Genomic DNA, 21,933 nt, shown 5'->3' with positions numbered 1-21,933 from the left:
AAATTTGTGTCTACTTTTAGGCAAATAGAGGAAGGGCAAAGAGCTTTCTTGCATCTGCCTCATCTTATCTTCAGCTCAACAATCCTTATGCCAAAGAGGCATATTTTGGGGTGGCAAATTCTGGTCTCCCACATAAGGAAAGACTCTGCCTCCACTGGGTCTCCCAAAGTATTGGCACTTATGTCAGTTTTTGCATTTGAAATGGAAATGTTACCTCTGAATGTGGTAAGAGAGTGAAGTCAGGCCTCTGTAAACCAGGAATTGCTTAGAATGAGTCACAAACCATCTTAAAAATGTAGGAAATTAGGAATTAATTTATCAAATAGTTTTTTCTTCTTAAATCAGTTTTATTGAATTATAATTTTCATACAATAAAATGTATCCATTTTAAGTATACAGCCGAATAGATTTTTGTTGTTGTTGTTTTGAGACAGGGTCTCACTCTGTTGCCCAGGCTGGAGTGCAGTGGCATGAACACAGCTCACTGCAGCCTCAACCTCCCTGGGCTCAGGTGATTCTTCTCTCTCAACATCCAGAGTAGCTGGGACCAGGGGCATGTGCCACCATGCTCTGCTAACTTTTGTATTTTTTTGTAGAGACGGGGTTTCACCATATTGCCCAGGCTGGCCTGGAGCTCCTGGGCTCAAGCAGTCCGCCTGCCTTGGCTTCCCAAAGTGCTGAGATTACAGGCATGAGCCACTGCGCCTGGCCCAGTTGATGAGTTTTGACAAACATTTACCTTCATCAAGATACAGAACATTTCCATCACCCCAGAGCCCTCATCAAGATACAGAGCATTTCTATCAACCCAGAAAGTTCCCTCATGTCCTTTGGTAGTTCATCCTCATCAGGCTGGCTCTAAAGTATAGATTCACCTTCCTTTAGCAGCTCATTTGCTGCCTTTGCTAAAGATACAGAGGTGAACAAACCAAGGTCCCTGTGGTCATGGGCTTCCATGCTAGTGCTGTGGGTGTAAGCAATCCTTTCGCTCCTTCAAGCTCCACTTTAGCTAACTCATCTCCGCTACTGGCTAATGAGACTCTGTTTGGACCTTTAGAGGATATCCCACATAGGGGCTTCCTACTTCCCTCAAACTCCTTATCCCTTCCCATGGGTCTCTTTAAAGCCTCCACAGCCTGTGTCTCCAATCCTTCCCTTAGAATAGATCACTCTCCCGCCAGGTGAGGAAGTTCCTGCTGTGCCTGGCTGCAGTTCAACGTTAAGGGAGTCTTCCTTTGTTCCGGTTTTTTTTTCTGCTACAGCATAGGGTGCCAGCCCTGGAGCTCCGAGTGAGTGACAGTGAGGAATAGAGTTGTTGAGTGCTTTAGATTCCTTTGTTCTCCTTCTCTAGACAGCAGTAGTTTGTTTTAGAAAGAACATCCAGTGCACAAGAATTATTTATATCCTGGCACAGTGGCTCATGCCTGTAATCCCAGCACTTTGGGAGGCCAAGGCAGGCAGATTGTTTGAGCTCAGGTGTTTGAGACCAGCCTGAGCAACATGGCAAAACTGTCTCTACTAAAAATACAAAAATTAGCCCAGCATGATGGCCTGCATCTGTAGTCCCGGCTACTTGGGAGGCTGAGGTGGGAGGATTGCTTGAGCTTGGGAGGTTGAGGCTGCAGTGAGCTGAGATCCACAACTGCACTCCAGCCTGGGTGACAGAGAGAGACCCTGTCTCAAAACAACAACAACAACAAAATCAAAGAGAATTATTTACTTATTTTTCTGAAGAGCCATAATAAATTTTTACTTAGTGGGAAAAATAATGGTAGAATAAGATGGCAAAATTAGATGCAAAACTGGTTAATGTCTGTCAATTAAGAAAAATGATGAGCCAAGTCTCAATCATTTTAGGAAGTTTATTTGCCAAAGTTAATGATGCATACCTATGACACAGCCTCAGGAAGTCCTGACGACATATGCCCAAGTGGGTTGGGGCACAGCTTGGTTTTATACATTTTAGGGAGACATGAGTCATCAATCAATATATATAGGAAGTACATTGGTTCCATCCAGAAAGGCGGGGACGAATGGAAGCAGGAAGGGGGTTTCCAGGTCACAGGTAAGTGAGAGACAAATGGTTGCATTTTTTTGAGTTTCTGATAAGCCTTTCCAAAGAAGGCAATCAGAATATGCATCTATCTCAGAGAGCAGAGGGAAGACTGAATAGAATAGGAGGCAGATTTGCCCTGAGCAGTTCCCAGCTTGAAGGGGCCCAAGATATTTTCCTTCCACATGTCCTAGAGGGCAATAAAACCATAATTTCTTCTACTGGACAGATGTCATGGGCATCTCTGACAAAATTTATTTGCAATTGTATTAGGGTTCAACAGAGAAACACAGCAATGGGATGTGTGTGTATACACACACACACACACACGTACAGAGAGAGACAGAGAGAGAGACAGAGAGAGAGACTGATTGATTAAAAGAGATTGACTCGGCCAGGCACGGTGGCTCATGCCTGTAATTCCAGCACTTTGGGAGGCCAAGGCAGGTGGATCACGAGGTCAGGAGTTCAAGACCAGCCTGGTCAACATGGTGAAATCCCGTCTCTACTAAAAATACAAAAATTAGCTAGTCATGGTGGCATGTGCCTGTAGTCCCAGCTACTTGGGAGGCTGAGGCAGGAGAATAGCTTGAACCCGGGAGGCAGAGGTTGCAGTGAGCTGATATTGCGCCACTGCCCTCCAGCCTGGGCGACAGAGTGAGACTCTGTCTCAAAAAAAAAAAAAAAAAAGGAAAAAGAGAGAGAGAGAGAGATTGACTCCCATGATTATGAAGGCTGAGAAGTCCACACCCAGAAGAGCTAATGGCATAACTTCCAGTGTGAATCTGAGTCTGAAGGCAGAACATCAATGTTCCAGCTCAAAGACGGCAGAGAGAGACAGAATTCTTTCTTACTTAACCTTTTAGTCTACTCAGACATTTAATGGGTTGGATGAGGCCCACCCACACTGGGAGGGCCATCTGCTTTACTCAGTCTATGGATTCAAATATTAATCTCCTGGAAACACCCTCACAGCCAGAAATAATGTCTAGTCAAATATCTGAGCACCCCATGGCTTAGTCAGGTTAACACATAAAATTAATCATCACAGCAACTTATCAAATTGTCTACAAATGAACACATGCTCTTAGAGTCTAGGTCCCAATCAATTGTAAGTCAACCAAAAGTTTCATTTCCCCAGGGTGTTAACTGGTCCTCAGATGATTGTTAGGACAGTGCTCAAGGAGACTCGGAGATAACTTTTAGTCATCATTTTGTCTAACTTTCAAGTTCTGGATAATTATTCTTAATATGATTAACCATACTCCTGCAAAATAATAGCCAAACCTGCTTAGACCAAAGGGACAAGTGGCTCCTTCACGGCCAGTTAAACTGTTGCAGCTGATGGCACCACTGCTGTGTAAGTTCTCTTTGTCCCCAGATTTCTCAGTAACCTGGAGAGGGGGTGTTGGTGATATCGCAGAACTATCTGCCAAACTAGTATTTTGATGAATGAGTTATTTTTGCAGTTCCCTTTTTGGTGTCTTTCTGGAATAGAAAGAATCATTTATTAGGAATGTTTGGCCTTCCCAGAGGGGCTCTCAGAGTAAAAAGACTGATTTGTTTTCCTTTGGCAATTTTAAATTATGCTTTTTGACCCATTAGCAACTTTACTTACAGAAAACCATCTGAGCAAAAGAAAGGAAACAGGCGGGATCTTAGATCACATGAATCCCTACACCAAAGTCCTGGGAGAGCACCTGCGCTAGCTCTGAAGGGCCTATGCCACCAGGAGCACTGAAATACTGATCAAGAGATCAGACTGGGCGCGGTGGCTCACCCCTGTAATCCCAGCATTTTGGGAGGCCGAGGTGGGCGGATCACTTGAGGTCAGGAGCTCGAGACCAGCCTGGCCAACATGGTGAAACCCTGTCTCTATTAAAAATACAAAAATTAGCCAGATGTGGTGCCTGTAATCCCAGCTACTTGGGAGGCTGAGGCAGGAGAATCACTTGAACCCAGGACGTGGAGGTTGCAGTGAGCCAAGATCGCACCACTGCACTCCAGCCTGAGTGACAGAGCGAGACTCCGTCTCACAAAAAAAAAAAAAAAAGAAAGAAAGAAAGAAAAAACAAGAGAGATCAGCAGCCACAGAATACACCTCAGAGTCACATGGGTGTAGTGGAAGGGCCCCCTTCCCTCACACCAGGCAGCAGGAGGCTGGACTTCTCCCATCAGTTTGCCACTTTCTTGCTGTGTGGCCTTAGTGTCAGAATCACACATTCTTTGGATTTCCTTATAATGGATCAAAAAAGAAAGAAAGAAAGAAAGAAAGAGAAAGTGTGAGAGAGAGAGGAGGAGGAAAATAATCAGTTCTGCTGCACTTGCCTCACTGGGTGGTTATAAGGACCGATTCAATTCAGAATTTATTGAGTTGTTGTGTGCCCAGCACAGTGACGAGCGGGGTAAAAGATTGCTTGTGAAAGTGCTTTGCAAATCAAAAGAGAAGGTATTGATCACACTATTGATCCCACTGAGATCAAAGACCCATGAAACTAAGCCTGCAGGCTGGCCTCATGGTGGCTGCAGCCACCAGGGGTGGGCATGGGTGGGTTGGGGGTGGAAGTCTTAATAGAGGGGTAGGGGGGCAGTCCCTTAGGTGGAAGGTAGGGGAAAAGACTTAACCCAGGAATATAAAATAACCTTGCCACCGCTAGGACTGCAAACAAGCTCAGGGAACGCTGTGGGTGGCAGGCAGCCAACTAATTAGTGTTTTGTGAAAAGAAAGGAATCAAGAATGAAATTGGCCCCTGCTGGTATCCTGAGAGCCAGTGAGCCAGCCCAGGGTCCACAGTGCAGACTGAATCCTTGTCTGTGGCAGAGTGCTTCTTTACTTTTCTCCTGCAGAGCCATGGATGTGGATTTTGGCTAAAAATATTTTTTCCCCTCAAATTACATAGCAACCACAAAAGAATTTTCTGAGTAGTCCCTCTCACACGCTGGGTTTCTCTCCCCGAATTCAAAGGAGCAGCCGGACCCCTCACAACCCCAGTCCCTAGACCCCAGTCCCTAGACCCCAGTCCCTAGTCAGAGTGGTTTCTTGCATCTCCAGTCTGGATCCTGGAGGGGTCAGATAGGAAAGTCCTGGGCAATGTGAAGAGGCTGAGAAAGGGCCTGAAATCATTTCACCAGCTGGTGCCAGGACTCCTCTTTCCAGATGGAGGGAGCCCAGCACCTCTTCTCCCAGGGCTGGTTGTCAGCCCCTGAGGATGGGGGGTATCAAGTCCTGGGGATACCAAGGTCTGAGTGTCGGGTAGAGGATGGGAGCTCCAGAATCACCCGGAGGTGGTGTGGAAGAGGCTTCCAGCAGGGCTTGCAGTATTTTGTGAAAGGAAAATAAAAACTTGGTACCCCAATTCAGTATGTCAGAGGCATTTGAACCAGAGAGACTCCATCTTGAATAGGGGCTGGGTAAAATGAGCCTGAGACCTACAAAATGAGGCTACATTTCCAGATGGCTAAGGCATTCTAAGTCACAGAATGACATAGGAGGTTGGCACATGATGCAGGTCATATAGACCTTGCTGATAAAAGAGTTTGCAGTAAAGGAGCCAGCTAAAACCCATCAAAACCAAGATGGTGATGAGAGGGACCTTTGGTCATCCTCACTGCTATGCTCTCACCAGTGCCATGACATTTTACAAATGCCATGGCAATGTCAGGGAGTTACCATATATAATCTAAAACGGGGAGGCATATATAATCCACCCCTTGTTTATAATTTCATCAAGAAATAACCACAAAAAAATGGGCAACCAGCAGCCCTAGGGGCTGCTCTGTCTATGGAGTCTTGCTCTGTCGCCTAGGCTGGAGTGCAGAGGTGCGATCTTGGCTCACTGCAACCTCTGCTTCCTGGGTTCAAGTGATTCTCTTGCCACAGCCTCCCGAGTAACTGGGATTACAGGAGTGTGGCACCATGCCTGGCTAATTTTTGTATTTTTAGTAGAGACAGGGTTTCTCATGTTGGCCAGGCTGGTCTCGAACTCCTGACCTCAAGTGATCCACCCGCCCCGGCCTCCCAAAGTGCTGAGATTACAGGCGTGAGCCACCACGACTGGCTGGAGTAGCCATTCTTTTATTCCTTTACTTTCTTAATAAACTTGCTTTCACTTTGCTCTATGAACTTGCCCTGAATTCTTTCTTGTGTGAGATCCAATAATCCTCTCTTAGGGTCTGGATCAGACATCTTTCCTGTAACACCACGACAGTTTACAAATGCCATGGCAATATCAGGAAGTGACCTTATATGGTCTAAAAGGGGGAGGAACCCTTAGTTCTGGGAATTGCCGATCCCTTTCCCCGGAAAGTCATGAATAATCCATCCCTTGTTTAGCATATGATCAAGAAATAAGTAAGCATAAGCAGCTGAGCACCCCACGACACTGCTCTGCCTGTGGAGTAGCCGTTCTTTATTGCTTTACTTACTTACCTTTTTTTTTTTTTTTTTTTTTTTTTTGAGACAGAGTCTCACTCTATCGCCTAGGCTGGAGCGCAGTGGCACAATCTCGGCTCACTGTAACCTCTGACTCCCATGTGATTCTGCTGCCTCAGCTTCCCAAGTAGCTGGGGCTACAGACGTGCCACCACACCCTGCTAATTTTTGTATTTTTAGTAGAGATGGGGTTTCACCACAGGCTGGTCTGGAACTCCTGACCTTAGGTGATCCACCTGCCTCGGCCTCCCAAAGTGCTGGGATTACAGGCGTGAGCCATCGTGCACGGCCTACTCCTTTACTTTCTTAATAAACTTGCTTTCACTTTATGAACTTGCCCCGAATTCTTTCTTGTGCGAGATCCAAGAACCCTCTCTTGGGGTCTGGATTGGGACCCCCTTCTAGTAACAACTATGGCAAAGGAAAAAAATTAAGCTGAAAGCTGAGTCATGGAAGAAGCTACCTTTCCTTTCATTTCTAAGCAGACAGCTGCAGATAAAATGTTACAAAGTTTCCACAGGTAGCTGTTCTACGTTCACCTTGTTTTATGTAAAGTGCAGATTTACTGAACAAAAGATGAATATATAATTGACTATTCCCCTACCTGCTCCCTTTCTCACAACATGTGGATTCAGTAATGTGACCATATCCTCCCTTTTTTTTCCTCCAGCCTGCTTTCCTCCTTTAAATATCAAAGCCCTCAAAGTCATCTTTGGAGAAAGGCACAGACCTGCCTCCTGAGCACTCGTCCTTAACCTCAGCAAAATAAACTTCTAAATTGATTCAGACGTGTCTCAGATACTTTTTGGTTTACAATTTCTTTTCTTTTTTTATTAATTAATTATTTTATTTATTTACTTATTTATTTTTGAGACGGAGTTTTGCTCTTGTTGCCCAGGCTGGAGTGCAGTGATGCAATCTCAGCTCACTGCAACCTCCACCTCCCAGGTTCAAGCAATTCTCCTGCCTCAGCCTCCGGAGTAGCTGGGATTACAGGCGTGTGCTACCACGCCCGGCTAATTTTGTAGTTTTAGTAGAGACGGGGTTTCTCTATGTTGGTTAGGCTGGTCTGGAACTCCTGACCTCAGGTGATCCGCCTGCCTCGGCCTCCCAAAGTGCTGGTATTACAGGTGTGAGCCACTGCACGCCACTTGGTTTATAATTTCTACAGCACATCTTCCAATCCGTTCTATCCATGAGCCTGTTAGGGAGGCTCAGAAAACAATGGACTCAGTAGACGCTGGCAAGACTGACATACTTTGTGGGGACATTTATTAACCACAGAATCTTGAGTCTTAACAAGGTTTTTTTGTTTTGTTTTTTGTTTTCTTGAGACAGATTCTCACTCTGTTGCCCAGGATGGAATGCAGTGGCGCAATCTCAGCTCACCACAGCCTTGACTTCCCAAGCTCAGGTGATCCTCACACCTCAGCCTCTCAAGTAGCTGGGACTGCAGGTGCATATCACCACGCCTGGCTAATTTTTTGTATGCTTAGTAGAGACAAGATTTTACCATGTTGCCTAGGCTGGTCTCAAACTGCTGGCCTCAAGCGATCCGCTTACCTTGGCCTCCTCAAATGCTGGGATTACAGGCATGAGCCACCATGCCCAGCCAAGTTTTAACAAGTTTTTTTTTTTGAGACGGAGTCTAGCTCTGTCACCCATGCTGGAGTGCAGTGGTGCGATCTCGGCTCACTGCAACCTCCACTTCCCGGGTTCAAGCAATTATCTGCCTCAGCCTCCCGAGTACCTGGTATTACCGCCTGCCACCATGCCTGGCTAATTTTTTTTTGTATTTTTAGTAGAGACGGGGTTTTACCATCTTGGCCAGGCTGGTCTTGAATTTCCGATCTTGTGATCCACCCGCCTCAGCCTCCCAAAGTGCTGGGATTACAGGCGTAAGCCACCGTGCCCAGCAGAGTTTTAACAAGTTTTTAAATGAGGTTTTAATTTTCATTTTATTTTAAAATTGGAGATACATTCTCAAGGTTCAAATTCAAAAGTTACAAAAGGGTATACTGTGAAAAGTTTTCCAGCCCCACAGACTTCTTTGAAGTCACACGCTGTTCATAGTTTCTATTTAACAAGATTTTTTCAAACTTAAAAAATAAAATAAAAACCTTCCCAAATTCTTAGAAGCTATTTAGAGATACTGACTTTGCTCCAACTTAACTCTACAGTGGAGAGGAAATGATGAGTTCCTCTAAAGGAGTGGTGCTGTTCGTCCAGCCTGGTGTCATTGAGGAAGGTGTCCGGGGGGAGGTGGGGGTGGAGCAGGGAGAAAATGTTACTGGGAAGGGGTCCCAATCCAGACCCCAAGAGAGGGTTCTTGGACCATGTGCAAGAAAGAATACGAGGTGAGTCCATGAAATAAAGTGAAAGCACGTTTACTAAGAAAGTAAAAGAATAAAGAATGGCTACTCCATAGGCAGAGCAGCAGCGTGGGCTGTTCGACGGAGTATACTTATAGTTATTTCTTCATCATATGCTAAACAAGGGGTGGATTATTCATGACTTTTCCAAGAAGGGGCAGGCAATTCCCGGAACTGAGAGTTCCTCCCCTTTTTAGATCATATAGGGTAACTTCCTCATGTTGCCATGGCGTTTGTGAACTGTCATAGTGCCAGTTGGAATGTCTTTTAGCAGCTAATGCATTATAATTAGAGTATAATGAGCAGTGGGGATGACCAGCGGTCACTTTCATCGTCATCTTGGTTTTGGCTGGCTTCTTAACCACATCCTGTTTTATCACAAGATCTTTGTGACCTGTTTCTTGTGCTGACTTCGTATCTGATCCTGTGACTAAGAATGCCTAACCTTTTGGGAATGCAGCCCAGTAGGTCTCAGCCTTATTTTACCCAGTCCTTATTCAAGATGGAGTCACTCTGGTTCAAACACCTCTGACAAAAAGACAGCACAGTTGTTATGGTTGCTTCCAGCCACCATACTGGGAACGCTGCATCCCTTCACTATACTCAGATGCATGTCCAGCCCCAGCCCAAGTGATCTCTGGTCTGGCTGCCCTGGCCAGGCAGGCCCAAATGCCTAGGACTACTCTGCTCTTTCCTATTCGCTAGCTGCTGGGCCCACATGCCTCACACTGTGATACTGCTTCTCCCAGGAGCATCTAGGGCTGCGCAAATGCTGTAGGATTATATGCCAGCTTGCTGGAGTGGACAGCTAAGTGAGTTTAGAGATGATGAGGAGGACAGCATCTTTGAGTTTGACACAACTATCTAGAGAACTGTCACCTCACAGGAAAAGACAGTCAGCTTGCTGAAGATGAAGAGACCAAGCCCCCGAAAGCAGACTGTTGGTGATGTTTTCTCCTCTTCAGTGCAGACTTAACTAATACTAGCTACTAAATTCATTGACATGTATAAAATCTCCTCTCCTCATCCTTGAAATGATCTTGTCAGGTAGGTGCTAGCATTCACATTCTATAGTTGAGGAAATTTTGGTCCAGAAAAGTTAGATCGCTTGTCTGATCACACAGCTAGTATTACAGCCGCATCTCAGCAATTCTGAGATATTCTTTAGTCTGGGGACATATGTTTCCTAAAAATGAGGGCAGGTTGGCCTTCATATACTGGTGGGGCAAGAGGAACTGTCCTTCTACCCATTGAAAGTTAGAGAATTTGAGTCTGTAAAACAAACTGGCAATAGACAGATTAACAGGAGAAAAGGTAAACAAATTTATTAACATACAAGTGCATAGGAACCATGCAAGGTATAAAACCCAAAGAAGGGCCAGAGGGTTGAAGCTTAAATAGCTCTTCACAGGGGAGAGGGAAGTGGAAGATGTAGGCAATTTTAGACAAAGAGCAAACAATTTTTAGGGGAGATTAATAGGCCTGAAAAACATACAATAACCTAGAACGAAGTTCCTCTGGGCTCCGGGGGAGGTGGTGACAAGTTATGAGAAGGTAAAGGGTGGAACTGCACTGTGAACAAAGATTGTCTTATTATGCAGATATAGTCAGCCCTCCATATCCGCAGAGGATTGGCTCCAGGACCCCTGCAGATACCAAAATCACTGGGTGCTCAGGTCCCTGATATAAAATGGCGTAGTACAGTTGGCCCTCTGTATCCGTGGGTTCTGCATCCTCGGATTCAACCAACTGTGGATGGAAAATATGTACAGTTGACCCTTTGTATCTGTGGTTTTGATCTATGGTTGTTGAATCTGTGAATGTGGAATCTGTGGCTATGGAGAGCCCACTGTAAAATCTCTAAGGTAGCATCTCTCAGAATAGCAAAAAAAAATCTGTCCAGTTGAGTGTGGTGGTGACCTTTAGCTTCTTCTCTGGTGATTAATCTTCTCTGGTTAATGAGATTTCAGACAGGAAATTGAAGGCAATTGTGTCTCTTTTGGAAGAACTTCCCTCAGTTAGGTGAGGGAACTTCAGAGAGAGCCCTCCCTGTGCTTGGGGGAAGACACAAGGGAAGATCATAGACTTTGATTCTGGGGCAACTTCTAAGTCCTTCCAATTTATTTTAATTCAAAGTGCTCAGCATGCCAAAGCACCATGCTTTGGGGTATCATTTTCTGAGCCCCGACAATACATACCCACGTACACAAACATCATGGGCCTCTCACCCCACAAACTCCTTGACACAGTGGTGGATGAGTGTCTGATGCCCTTTTCTGTGGGTTTGTTCCTGGAACATTCTTAGATGAGGGGCCAAGCCACCCGGCAGCAGTGATGCCCTCAAAAGCCAGTCCCCTCCCCACTGGTTCTCTGCAGCTTCTCAAGGAGCAGCAAACTGGTGACTGTGACACAGCTGGACTAGGACTGAGCCTTAGCCCCCTCCTCTGTAAACCAGAGGCTTAAGGAAGGAACACTGACGTTTGTCATTTTGGATTGCTTAGTAACTATTCCCATTTCCTAATGGCATTCTGGCTTATTTGGGGGCATTTACACCTGTTTCCCACTGTGAGTGCTAAAGGGGTTGGATCGCCCCTCTTTCCAACCTGGCACAATCAGGGGTGGACCTTATGAGCAAGACTCAGTCAACAAGATATCCTCTTGGGGGACTTGGGGTTTTGAGTGAGTGGGCTGAGGACAAGGCTCATTCATTACTGTGGCAGCAGGTTGAGTGGACAGTTCTTGTGTAAAGTGTAAGTAAAAAAAGTTAAAAACACGACTCATACAAAATAGGATGAACATGAGCCACAGAGCTTATTTAATTCATTAATCAATGAGGGAACCAGTAAGATGGAAAGCTGGTTCTGAGAGCATATGAAGAATTGCGAAAGGCACCAAAATAAACATTTTGAGTTGTACACAAACCTGGTTAATGTTCTATAGGGTAATAAAGCTATAGGCTACTTTCTGTTCAGTTTATGGCATTAATATAATCCCAAGAGTTAGAGCTAGGATTCCTCATCCTCCTTCTACGGAGGTTGTAAGACCTATGTGATTTTGGTACTCTCTTTCTCTTTTGATGCTGATTATTCAGGAAGTCACATGTGGCTCTGGGTACTATCTTTCTTGCAAGATGTCAGGGGCACCTAAAAACCTGCCTGGGAATTTTTCTGTGCTCATGGGTGGGTGTTACATGTCATGAGATCAATAACCCAAAAGCAGAGGATGAGATTGCCATATAAGACCTCTCGGAACCCAGGGCTTCATAATTGGAACATAGCAACATTTGCTGCATTGTTTTCCCATGTCTCTAGGTGACTGGATACTTATTATAGAATGCTGGTTGTTATGGTGATGAGAGGTGGGGGAAACCAGGCCGATTGTACACTGTGAATGAAGGTTTAATCTATGTCATCCTTTGTCACAGGTCATCCTGTTGCCTGGGATGAAGTGTCACAGTTTGAATCCACATTGCTTGCTGATATCATGGGTGAATGAACTTTTCCAAGATTCTGGAAGCCTATTGTAATTTGTGTTCTCTACATTTTCCTGAGGTCGCAGGGATGCCGTGACTACTAAGTTCTATGGTAGGAGTTAAGGCAGGAGGTGAGTAGAGGTGACCAATGACTGGTGTGCCAAGGTCTTTCCCCCTCTGAGATTCCAGTCAATTCCAGCCATGGAGTTGTGGTTAAAAGAACCTCAGATGACATAAGAATGATACAACGGACATTAGGGACTTGGGGGGAAGAGTGGAAAGGAGGCAAGGGATAAAAGACTACAAATATGGTGCAGTGTATACTGCTCGAATGATGGGTGCACCAAAATCTCACAAATCACCATTAAAGAACTTACTCATGTAACCAAATACCACCTGTACCCCAATAACTCATGGAAAAATAAAATAAAATAATTAAAAAAAGATTTAAATATAACCTCCTCAGAAAGGCCTTTCCTGACCACTCAATCTAAGATAGCCACCCAGTTACTGTCTATATCATTCAGTTTTAATTCCTTAATTAGCTCATGCTATTTACTTTGTAATTGTTTGTTCCCCACTCCAGATACATCAGAGCAAACACATCAGAGCAAGAACCTTATCTTGCTCATCGCTGTATCCCAGAGTGCTCGATAAATATTTGTTGATTGAAGGACCGTCTTCTGATTCAGTCACAGAGAGGTGGGCCATGAGGGAAATAAGGAAAAAAGTGGAAACAGGAAATGAAGAAAATCAGAAACAATTTAATACTCTATTGTGTGCAAAAATGAAGTGGAAAGAAGACAAGAAAATGTACATAAAGGGGTTAAAAGAAGGAGAGAGGAAAATAAATTACTGTTGTGTTTTGGAAAAACTCTTAATTAGAGGGAAAGGAACTAACTTTATTGAGCTCCCTCTATGTAGGAAGCCTAAATTACCAGATAATGTGGGGTTTTTGTTTTTTTTTTTTTTGTTTGTTTGTTTGTTTGGACAGATTTTATTTCAACTTAGAGTCATCACCAAAATTACTTTCCTCATTTCAACCTTTTCCTAGGAAGAAAAGAAAGTGAGCTATTCTATTCTATAGAAAGAAAAACAAAAGCCTGTTTGTTTTCATCAAGTGAAATTGTCAAGGATGACTGGCAGTGCCATTCACTGAGAAAGAATACTAGAAGTGTTTTGCAGGGAAATCATGAGTTTCATTTTTAACAGGTTAAAATTTAGATATTTTGAAATATTCAAGTAAAGGTGTTGACAAGATAATGGGATATATCACTCAGAGGAGAGGTCTGAGCTGGAGATCTAAATCTTTGATGTATGGATGATAATTGAAGCCATAGACATGGATGTGAGTGTCTAGAGAGAAAGAACAGCATATGAAAAAATGGGGTTTCATGGATGTACCTTAAGAAGCTCCAATATTTAAGGTTTAGGTGGTAGGAGACAAGCCTTTGAAGGAGACTGAGAAGGAATGGTCAGGAGAATATGGTTTTATGAAAACCAAGGGAATATACTGTTTCAAGGAGAATAACGGTCAGCAGAGTTGAATGCTGCTGAGACACCAAAGAAAATGAGAATTGAAAATGTTTATTCCCTTTAGTGACACTGAAGTCTTTGACCTCAGTGAAAGTAATTTTAGCAGAGTGGAGATGGAATCTGAGTCATTTTAACATCCACAGTACCTTTCCATTGAGTAGATATTTGATTTGTTTTTTCATTTGCTTTACCATGAAATGTATAATTATGCAGAAGAATGTATAATGTATATGTGATATTTGAAGAACAAAATGAACAACATTTACCCATAACCTGTTAGGAAACAACTTTAGAAGACACCTGTGTGCCCCTCCCTGCTTGCATCTAGCTTCTTCATCTGCCCAGGTGGACCGCTCTTACTGTTGCAGTAAGTGTTCCCTTGCTTCTCTTTTATAGTTTTACTGCCTATGAGTGATTCCCTAAACAATACACTGTTATTTTTACAACATACTTTTTTAGTTTTAACTGGTTTTGAACTCTTTATAAATGGAATTATACTGTATTCATTCTGAAAAAAAAAAAAAGAACCTCAGATGAATCAAGGATAGTAAAGTGCTGATAATTGTTGAGGCTGAGTGATGGATATATTAGTGTTCATTTTACTCTTTTCTCTACTTTAGTGTATGTTAGAAGATTTCCATACTTAAATGTGAAACAATTTTTGAAAGATTGAAAAAAGTATTTCTAAATTATTATTATTTTTATTTTTATTTTATTTTTTTGAGACAGGGTCTCACTCTGTTGCCCAGGCTGGAGTGCAGTGATGTGATCTTGACTCACTGCAACCTGGCTCTAGCCCAGGCCTCCCCCAGCCTCAGCCTCCCAAGTAGCTGGACCACAGGCTGCACCACCACACCTGGCTTGTATTTTTTATAGAGATGGGGTTTTGCTATGTTTCCCAGGCTGGTCTCGAACTCCTGGGCTCAAGCAATCCACCCATCTCAGTTTCCCAAAGTGCTGGGATTACAGACAGGCATGAGCCACTGTGCTCAGCTGGAATTTTTTTTTTTTTTTTTTAGAAGAAAAGAAAAAGGAAAAAAAGAGCACTTTGAAGATCTTATAGGGTCATATTTAAGTGGTGAAACTTTGGAAAAGTGACTCATCTCAGGCAAATGGCAGGGTATTGTCCAGCCGCTTCCCTGCTTTATTTTTACTCCTTAGTACTTATTACCATGTAACAAACTATACATTTTATTTATTTATCTTACTTACTGTTGGTCTTCCAGCTGAATTACAAGCTTCATGAGGCAGGAACTGTTGGTACGTTTTGCTCATCCCTATCCCCAGGACTTGCAATAGTACCTGGCACATGGATAGGTTCAGGTTCATGCAACAAAAACCAATAGTGGCATAAACAAGATAGAGGCTTTTTTTTTTTTTTTTTTTTAACATATATGCCATTCAATGGTGGAACCTAGGCCCCTATCTCTTTCTCTTTCATCATCCTGACTGTGACTTCTACCATGAAAATTGTCTCATGATCTCATTATTGATGCCAGAGCTCCAGCTGTCACACACACATTCCAGGCAGGAAGAAGAGAGGTGGGGGCAAAAGGACACTTACTTTTCAACTGAAGCTGTCTCCATTAAAAGTTTTTCTTGTAGTCCAATCTGGTTTCCAATCACCTGCACAGAGATGGTTTGAGTGTTTGGAGCAGCCCTCACTGTTTGGCTATGAGAGTTCCAGGTCTGCACTTGAGGCCATTATCTGCAAGCCAGGACTTTGCTTTAGGCCAGTGCCAGGAGACACTTATAGGTTGAATATGAAATTGATCCTCTGCTCTCTGAGGAGTGGTCCCTAATTTAGCATTTGCAGTTTTGGTGGGTGACACTGAGTCCCTGCAGAGGCACCAGGTGGCTCTGGATTTCGTGCAAGTAGCTTCAGCCCATGCCTGAGGAGTGCCTGGGATAGTTTCAGATGAGAAACGAGATTCTGGATGGGCACCCCCTGTAGGTTCCTCTTTCTGAAAAAAGTTGTCCAAAGATGGGAAGCTTGTTGGAAATGTCTGGACTCCAGTCCAGAGATCCTGACTCTGTGTGGGGCCCAGGAATTTGCCTTTTATATAAGAAACCCAGGTAATTTGGACTCAGGTTTGAGAAACGACACTGAGATACTCCAGGCCATGGAATGGGATGTAGGACAGAAAACATCTAGAAGCTGTTCTTTCCTACTGAAGCCAGAAGGACAAACATTGCACTCAAGTAAGCCTTAAAGAGGCCTTGAGTCTCCATGGACTCAGGCCCTGCTCAGTGTTGAGTAAAATAAAGGTTAACTCAGTAATCTGATGAAAGCTCTCATGTGGATAAACAGTTCTAATTAGCTTGGTCATTGTCCAGTGAGCTCACTTGGGTCTCATTGGTGACCATGGCTCTTTTTGATCATCCATAGACTTTCAGTGATAGATTGTACTTTGGGTTAGTTAATGCCTGTAAAATAATAAAACAAAACAAAATGAAATAGCACCATGTTACAATGAGACTCAAGATCATTTTATGATGTTATGATGAACTGTGTTTTTATTAAACAATGACCCTCATTTGAAGCCTGCCAAAAACATGCTCATTTTCATGTTTGAAAAAATTTTTATTTTTTATTTTTATTTTTTTGAGAAAGAGCTTTACACTGTCACCTAGGCTGGAGTGCAGTGGCGCGATCTTGACTCACTGTAACCTCTGCCTCCTAAGTTCAAGTGATTCTCCTGCCTCAGCCTCCTAGGTAGTTGGGATTACAGGCTCTGCCACCACGCCTGGCTAATTTATATATATATATATATATATATTTTTTTTTTTAGTAGAGACGGGGTTTCACCAGGTTGGCCAGGCTGGTCTCGAACTCCTGACCTCAAGTGTTCCGCCCACCTTGGTCTCCAAAGTGTTGGGATTACAGGCGTGAGCCACCGCGCCCAGCCTGAAAAAATCGTTAAATGCTGAATGACACTATCTTTTGGTGGAGACATTTCACTAGTATATAAAAAACAGGACAAAACTATCAAAAACACACAGTGATATTCAGTGGTCTCTAATCAGCTTAGAAAAGTGAGATGTGGGGCAAATCTCTTTAGAGGCTGTTTAAGTTGATAAGGCAGGCAACTGAGGAAAAAAATTAGTTGTATGAAAACATGTTTGAATGAAGGGAGTTTAGACATCTAAGCAAATATGATTTTTGCATTATGCTGGAAACAAATGCTGCACGACTTGGAAGGATTTACAATCACATTTAAATATAAACAAACAAACACATAAGAAACAGGGACTGAAGAAAAGATGCCAAGTTGCCTACCCGTATCCCTTCATTCCTTCTCTCATTCCCCCTCTTGCAATCGACCTTTACGTTGCCAGAGTTTCCAATGTACCTAGCTAATTTTCCAGTTGTCCTTAAAGATAGAGGTGAGGTGTAATTCAAAGTTACTGAGTGGGGCTTACAAGAAAGTTCTTTTTTTTTTTTTTTTTTTTAAATTTTTAAATTTGTTTTTTTTCTTTATTATTATTATTATTATTATACTTTAGGTTTTATGGTACATGTGCGCAATGTGCAGGTAAGTTACATATGTATACCTGTGCCATGCTGGTGCGCTGCACCCACCAACTCGTCATCTAGCATTAGGTATATCTCCCAAGACAGGATCTCATCTCACTCTGTCACCAAGCTGGAGTGCAGTGGCATGATCATGGCTCACTGCAGTCTCAGTCTCCCTGGGCTCAGGTGATCCTCCCACCTCAGTGTCTGAGTAGCTGTGACTACATGTGTGCACCATCATGCCCTCCTAATTTTTTAATTTTTTGTAGAGATGGGGTTTCACCATGTTGCCCAGGCTGGTCTTGAACTCCTGGGCTCTAGAGATTCACCCACTTTGGCTCCCAAAGTGCTGGTTACAGAAGTAAGCCAGCATGCCTGAACTACAAGAAAATTTTAATGGAGACAGCTTCAGTTGAAAAGTAGATGTCCTTTTGCCCCCACCTCTCTTCTTCCTGCCTGGAATGTGTGTGTGACAGCTGGAGCTCTGGCATCAATAATGAGATCATGAGGCAATTTTCATGGTAGAAGTCACAGTCAGGATGGTGAAGGAGAAAGAGATAGTGGCCTAGGTTCCACTGTTGAGTGGCATATATGTTAAAAAAAAATAGCCTCTATCTTGTTTATGTCACTATTGGTTTTTGTTGCATGAACCTGAACCTATCCATGTGCCAGGTACTATTGCAAGTCCTAGGGATGGGGATGAGCAAAACGTACCAACAATTCCTGCCTCATGAAGCTTGTAATTCAGCTGGAAGACCAACAGTAAGTAAGATAAATAAATAAAATATATAGTTTGTTACATGGTAATAAGTACTAAGGAGTAAAAATAAAGCAGGGAAGATGGATATGAAGTGTGGAGGTCAGGGAAAGGCTTGACATTTTAGAGAGTGTCACCAGGGAAGCCACATGGGATTTCACTGGGGAAATTAAGGTGACATTTGTGTAAAGACCTAGTAAGAGAGAGTCAGGGGGCATCTGGTGGACAAGCTGTTCTCTCCCAGTGGAGAGAACAGCAAATGCAAAGGCTGTGAGGTCAGAGTGTTCAAGGATAGTCAAGGGCTTGGACTGGGTGGAGCAGGATGGTTGACAGAGTACCCGGCAGGAACTGTTGTTAAAGAGGTGATGGAGCCAGGACTAGCAAGGCCTTGTGGATCATAGGAAGAACTTTGGCTTCTGCTCTGAGTGAGATGGGGCCACAGGCAGGTTCTGGGCAGGGAAGTTGCAAGATCTGCTTTATATACAAACAGAATCACTGTGCTACTGTCTTGAGATGAGGCTGAAGAGGGCGAAGGTGGAAGCACAGAGACTGATTTAGGTGGAAGCACAGAGACTGCATCATCTAAGTGAGAGAGGATGTTGGTGTGAACCAAGTGAAGGTGGTGGAAGTAGGAAGAAGGGGGATTCGTCATGTAAGGGAGAACCACTGAGGTCCCCTATGGACTGGATATAGGAGGTGAGAGAGAGGAGTCAGAGAGAACTCTAAAGTTTTTGGAAGGACGGAGCTGCCATCAACTGATTTGGAGCAAACTTGTTTCCTCTAGCCTCCTTACCAATCGGGGGAACAGGTTTTAGGGGAACATCAGAAGATCAGTTGTGGATATTTCAAATTAGAGATGGCCGTTAGATACCATCTGGAAATCTTGAGCAGAGATGGATACATGGTCAGAATTCAGGGCATAGGTCCACTTTGCGAGCCATTGGGACATGGATGGTATTTAATGTCATGGGACTGGAGAAAGTCACCAAATGAGTAAGTGTGGAGAGAAAAGAGAAGAATCTGGGCACTGAACCATGGAGCCCTCTGATGTTTAGAGATTGGGAGAAAAGGGGGAGCCAGCCACGGAGACTGAGAAGGAGAAGCCAGAGGAGAAGAAGGAAAACCAGCAAATCTGAGGCCGTGATGGCCAAGAGAAGGAAATGTCTCATGGAAGAGAGAGTGAGAGATGGTGTTAAATACTGTGTCAAGTAAGATAAGGACTGAAAATTAAATATGAGGACTCAATAAAACTGTTCATATAAACATTTTAGAAGAGTTCTTGGTACATAGTAATCATTCAATATGTGGAACACACTACACACACACACACACACACACACACACACACACACACACTTGCTATATTAGCCCTGTTCAATCGCATTTTCTGTGATGATGGAGATGTTCTATATTTGTTCTGTCCAATACAGTAGCCACTTAGCCACATATAGCTACTGAAAGCTTGAACATGTGGCTAGTGCAACTGAGGAACTACATTTTTTTTAGAAGGGTGAAGAATTGTATTTTATTGAAACTCAACTCAAAAAAAAGAAATAAGATGCTGTAGTGTGCAATATATTCACACAAAGCACCCTCAGGTGCATATTCAAGTCAAGTAAGAACTCCATATCCCTTTTCCTAGTTTTCCTACCCTAGGACCTTAGTCTCTTCCATATACAATCATGCACACTTAATTTGAAAAAGGAAACCCAGTGTATTTTGATGTATTCATTAGCACCAAATTTAATGAAATTTTAATTAAATAAATACTAAAGTTTAAATAGCCACATGTAGCTGCTGGCTACTGTCTTGAACATACGCAGTTCTATAGTCCATCCTGTCTAAATAGATCTATTCTGTCTATAGGCCAATTTACAAACGTTCTCTTTTTAGATGTTCAGTCTAATGAGTTTTAGCCAGCTTATAAAGGTGTGGCACAGAAGGCCCTTTGATAGAGTTTAAAAATCATGTGCACGGGAGTGGAAAGTTTGGGTGAGCAAGCAGAAGCCAGCACCCTGAAGAAAGAGGCTGATGGAGTTTAAGACACACTAGGACTCAAATCTCAGTCTCTCTTAGTTGTGGAGCCCCAGACAGGTTGTTTAACCTCTCAGAGACTGCCTTATCCTCTGAAAAGGCCTGGCTACTTAATTTGCCAGAGCCCAGGGCAAAATAAAAACGCTGGGTCCCTTGTTCAAAAATTATTAAGAATTTTGAACTGGCAACAGCAGAGACCAAGTGTGGGCCCTTCCGAGTTGTAGGCTCTGTGTAATGCATAGGTTACATGACCACGAAGCTGCCTCCTGGGTCTTGAGGATGCGGGCTGGGCAGTCAGAGTGTTGAAAATGGGAGAGGGAACAAAGGCGAGAGTGTTTGCTGCTGCTGCACTGCTGCTGGCCTGGGCAGAAGGCTGGGGTGAGGAGCTCTTTTCTTACATCAGTTTCAGATCTTCCCTCTTTCTGAGTCCTGTAGACTATAGCTAATCTTTTCCTAGGCTTGTTTGTTGGCTGGGTCTCAAATGACCATAGTCTAGCTCTTGCAGTTACCTACTGACATGGTTTAGCTCTGTGTCCCCACCAGATCTCATCTTGAATTGTACTCCCATAATGCCCACGTGTTGTGGGAGGGACTTGGTGAGAGACAATGTAAATCATGAGGGCGGTTTCCCCCATACTGTTCTCATGGTAGTGAATAGTCTCATGAGATCTGATGGGTTTATCAAGGTTTCTGCTTTTGCATCTTCCTCATTTTTCTCTTGCCACCACCATGTAAGAAGTGCCTTTCACCTCCCACCATGATTCTGAGGCCTCCCCAGCCATGTGGAACTGCAAGTCCAATTAAACCTCTTTTTCTTCCCAGTCTCGGGTATGTCTTTATCAGCAGCATGAAAACGGACTAATACAGTAACTTGGTACCAGCAGAGGGGGTGCCTCTGAAAAGATACCCAAAAATGTGGAAGCGACTTTGGAACTGGGTAATAGGCAGAGGTTGGAACAGTTTGGAGGACTCAGAAAAAGACAAGAAAATGTGGGAAAGTTTGGAACTTTCTAGAGACTTGTTGAATGCCTTTGCCCAAAATGCTGATAGCAATATGGACAGTAAAGTCCAGGCTGAGGTAGTCTCAGATGGAGATGATGAGCTTGTTGGGAAGTGGAGCAAAGATGCCTCTTGTTATGTTTTAGCAAAGAGACTGGTGGCATTTTGCCCCTGCTGTAGAGATTTGTGGAATTTTGAACTTGAGAGAGGTGATTTAGGGTATCTGTGGAAGAAATGTCTAAGCAGCAAAGCATTCAAGAGGTGACTTGGGTGCTATTTAAGGCATTCAGTTTTAATAAGGAAGCAGAACATAAAAGTTTGGAAAGTTTGCAGCCTGACAATGCAGTATAAAAGAAAAATCTATTTTCTGAGGAGAAATTCAAGCCAGCTGCAGAAATTTGCATAAGTAATGAGGAGCCGAATGTTAATCCCCAAGACAATGGGGAAATGTCTCCAGAGCATATCGGAGGTCTTCATGGCAGCCCCTCCCATCACAGGCCCAGAGGCCTAGGAGGAAAAAAAATGGTTTCGAGGGCCAGGCCCAGGGTACCCGTGCTGTGTGCAGTCTAGGGACTTGGTGCCCTGCATCCCAGCCACTTCAGCTATGGCTGAAAGGGGCCAATGTAGAGCTTGGGCTGTGGCTTCAAAGGGTGCAAGCCCCAAGCCTTGGCAGCTTCCACATGGTGTTGAGCCTGCAAGTGCACAGAAGTGAAGAACTGAGGTTTGGGAACCTCAGCCTAGATTTCAGGGGATGTATGGAA

General features: G+C 43.7%; 1 long non-coding RNA gene across 2 annotated transcripts; it reads left to right on the top strand.

Annotated features, from left to right (window-relative positions):
- The first annotated feature begins 2,018 nt into the window (after positions 1-2,018).
- Positions 2,019-14,388, top strand: LOC129058341 (uncharacterized). 2 transcript variants are annotated; one of them, XR_008523448.2, is made up of 3 exons: positions 2,019-2,065; positions 12,282-12,460; positions 12,916-14,388. It is a non-coding gene; the product is annotated as an uncharacterized LOC129058341 (long non-coding RNA). The 2 variants fall into 2 exon arrangements; XR_010139406.1 differs by lacking the exon at positions 2,019-2,065 and adding an exon at positions 9,159-9,904.
- The last annotated feature ends 7,545 nt before the right edge of the window (positions 14,389-21,933 follow it).

This window comes from Pongo abelii, chromosome 2, assembly GCF_028885655.2.
Source record: "Pongo abelii isolate AG06213 chromosome 2, NHGRI_mPonAbe1-v2.0_pri, whole genome shotgun sequence".
Classification (NCBI taxonomy): domain Eukaryota; kingdom Metazoa; phylum Chordata; class Mammalia; order Primates; family Hominidae; genus Pongo; species Pongo abelii.
This window is presented reverse-complemented; position numbering and strand designations above follow the sequence as displayed.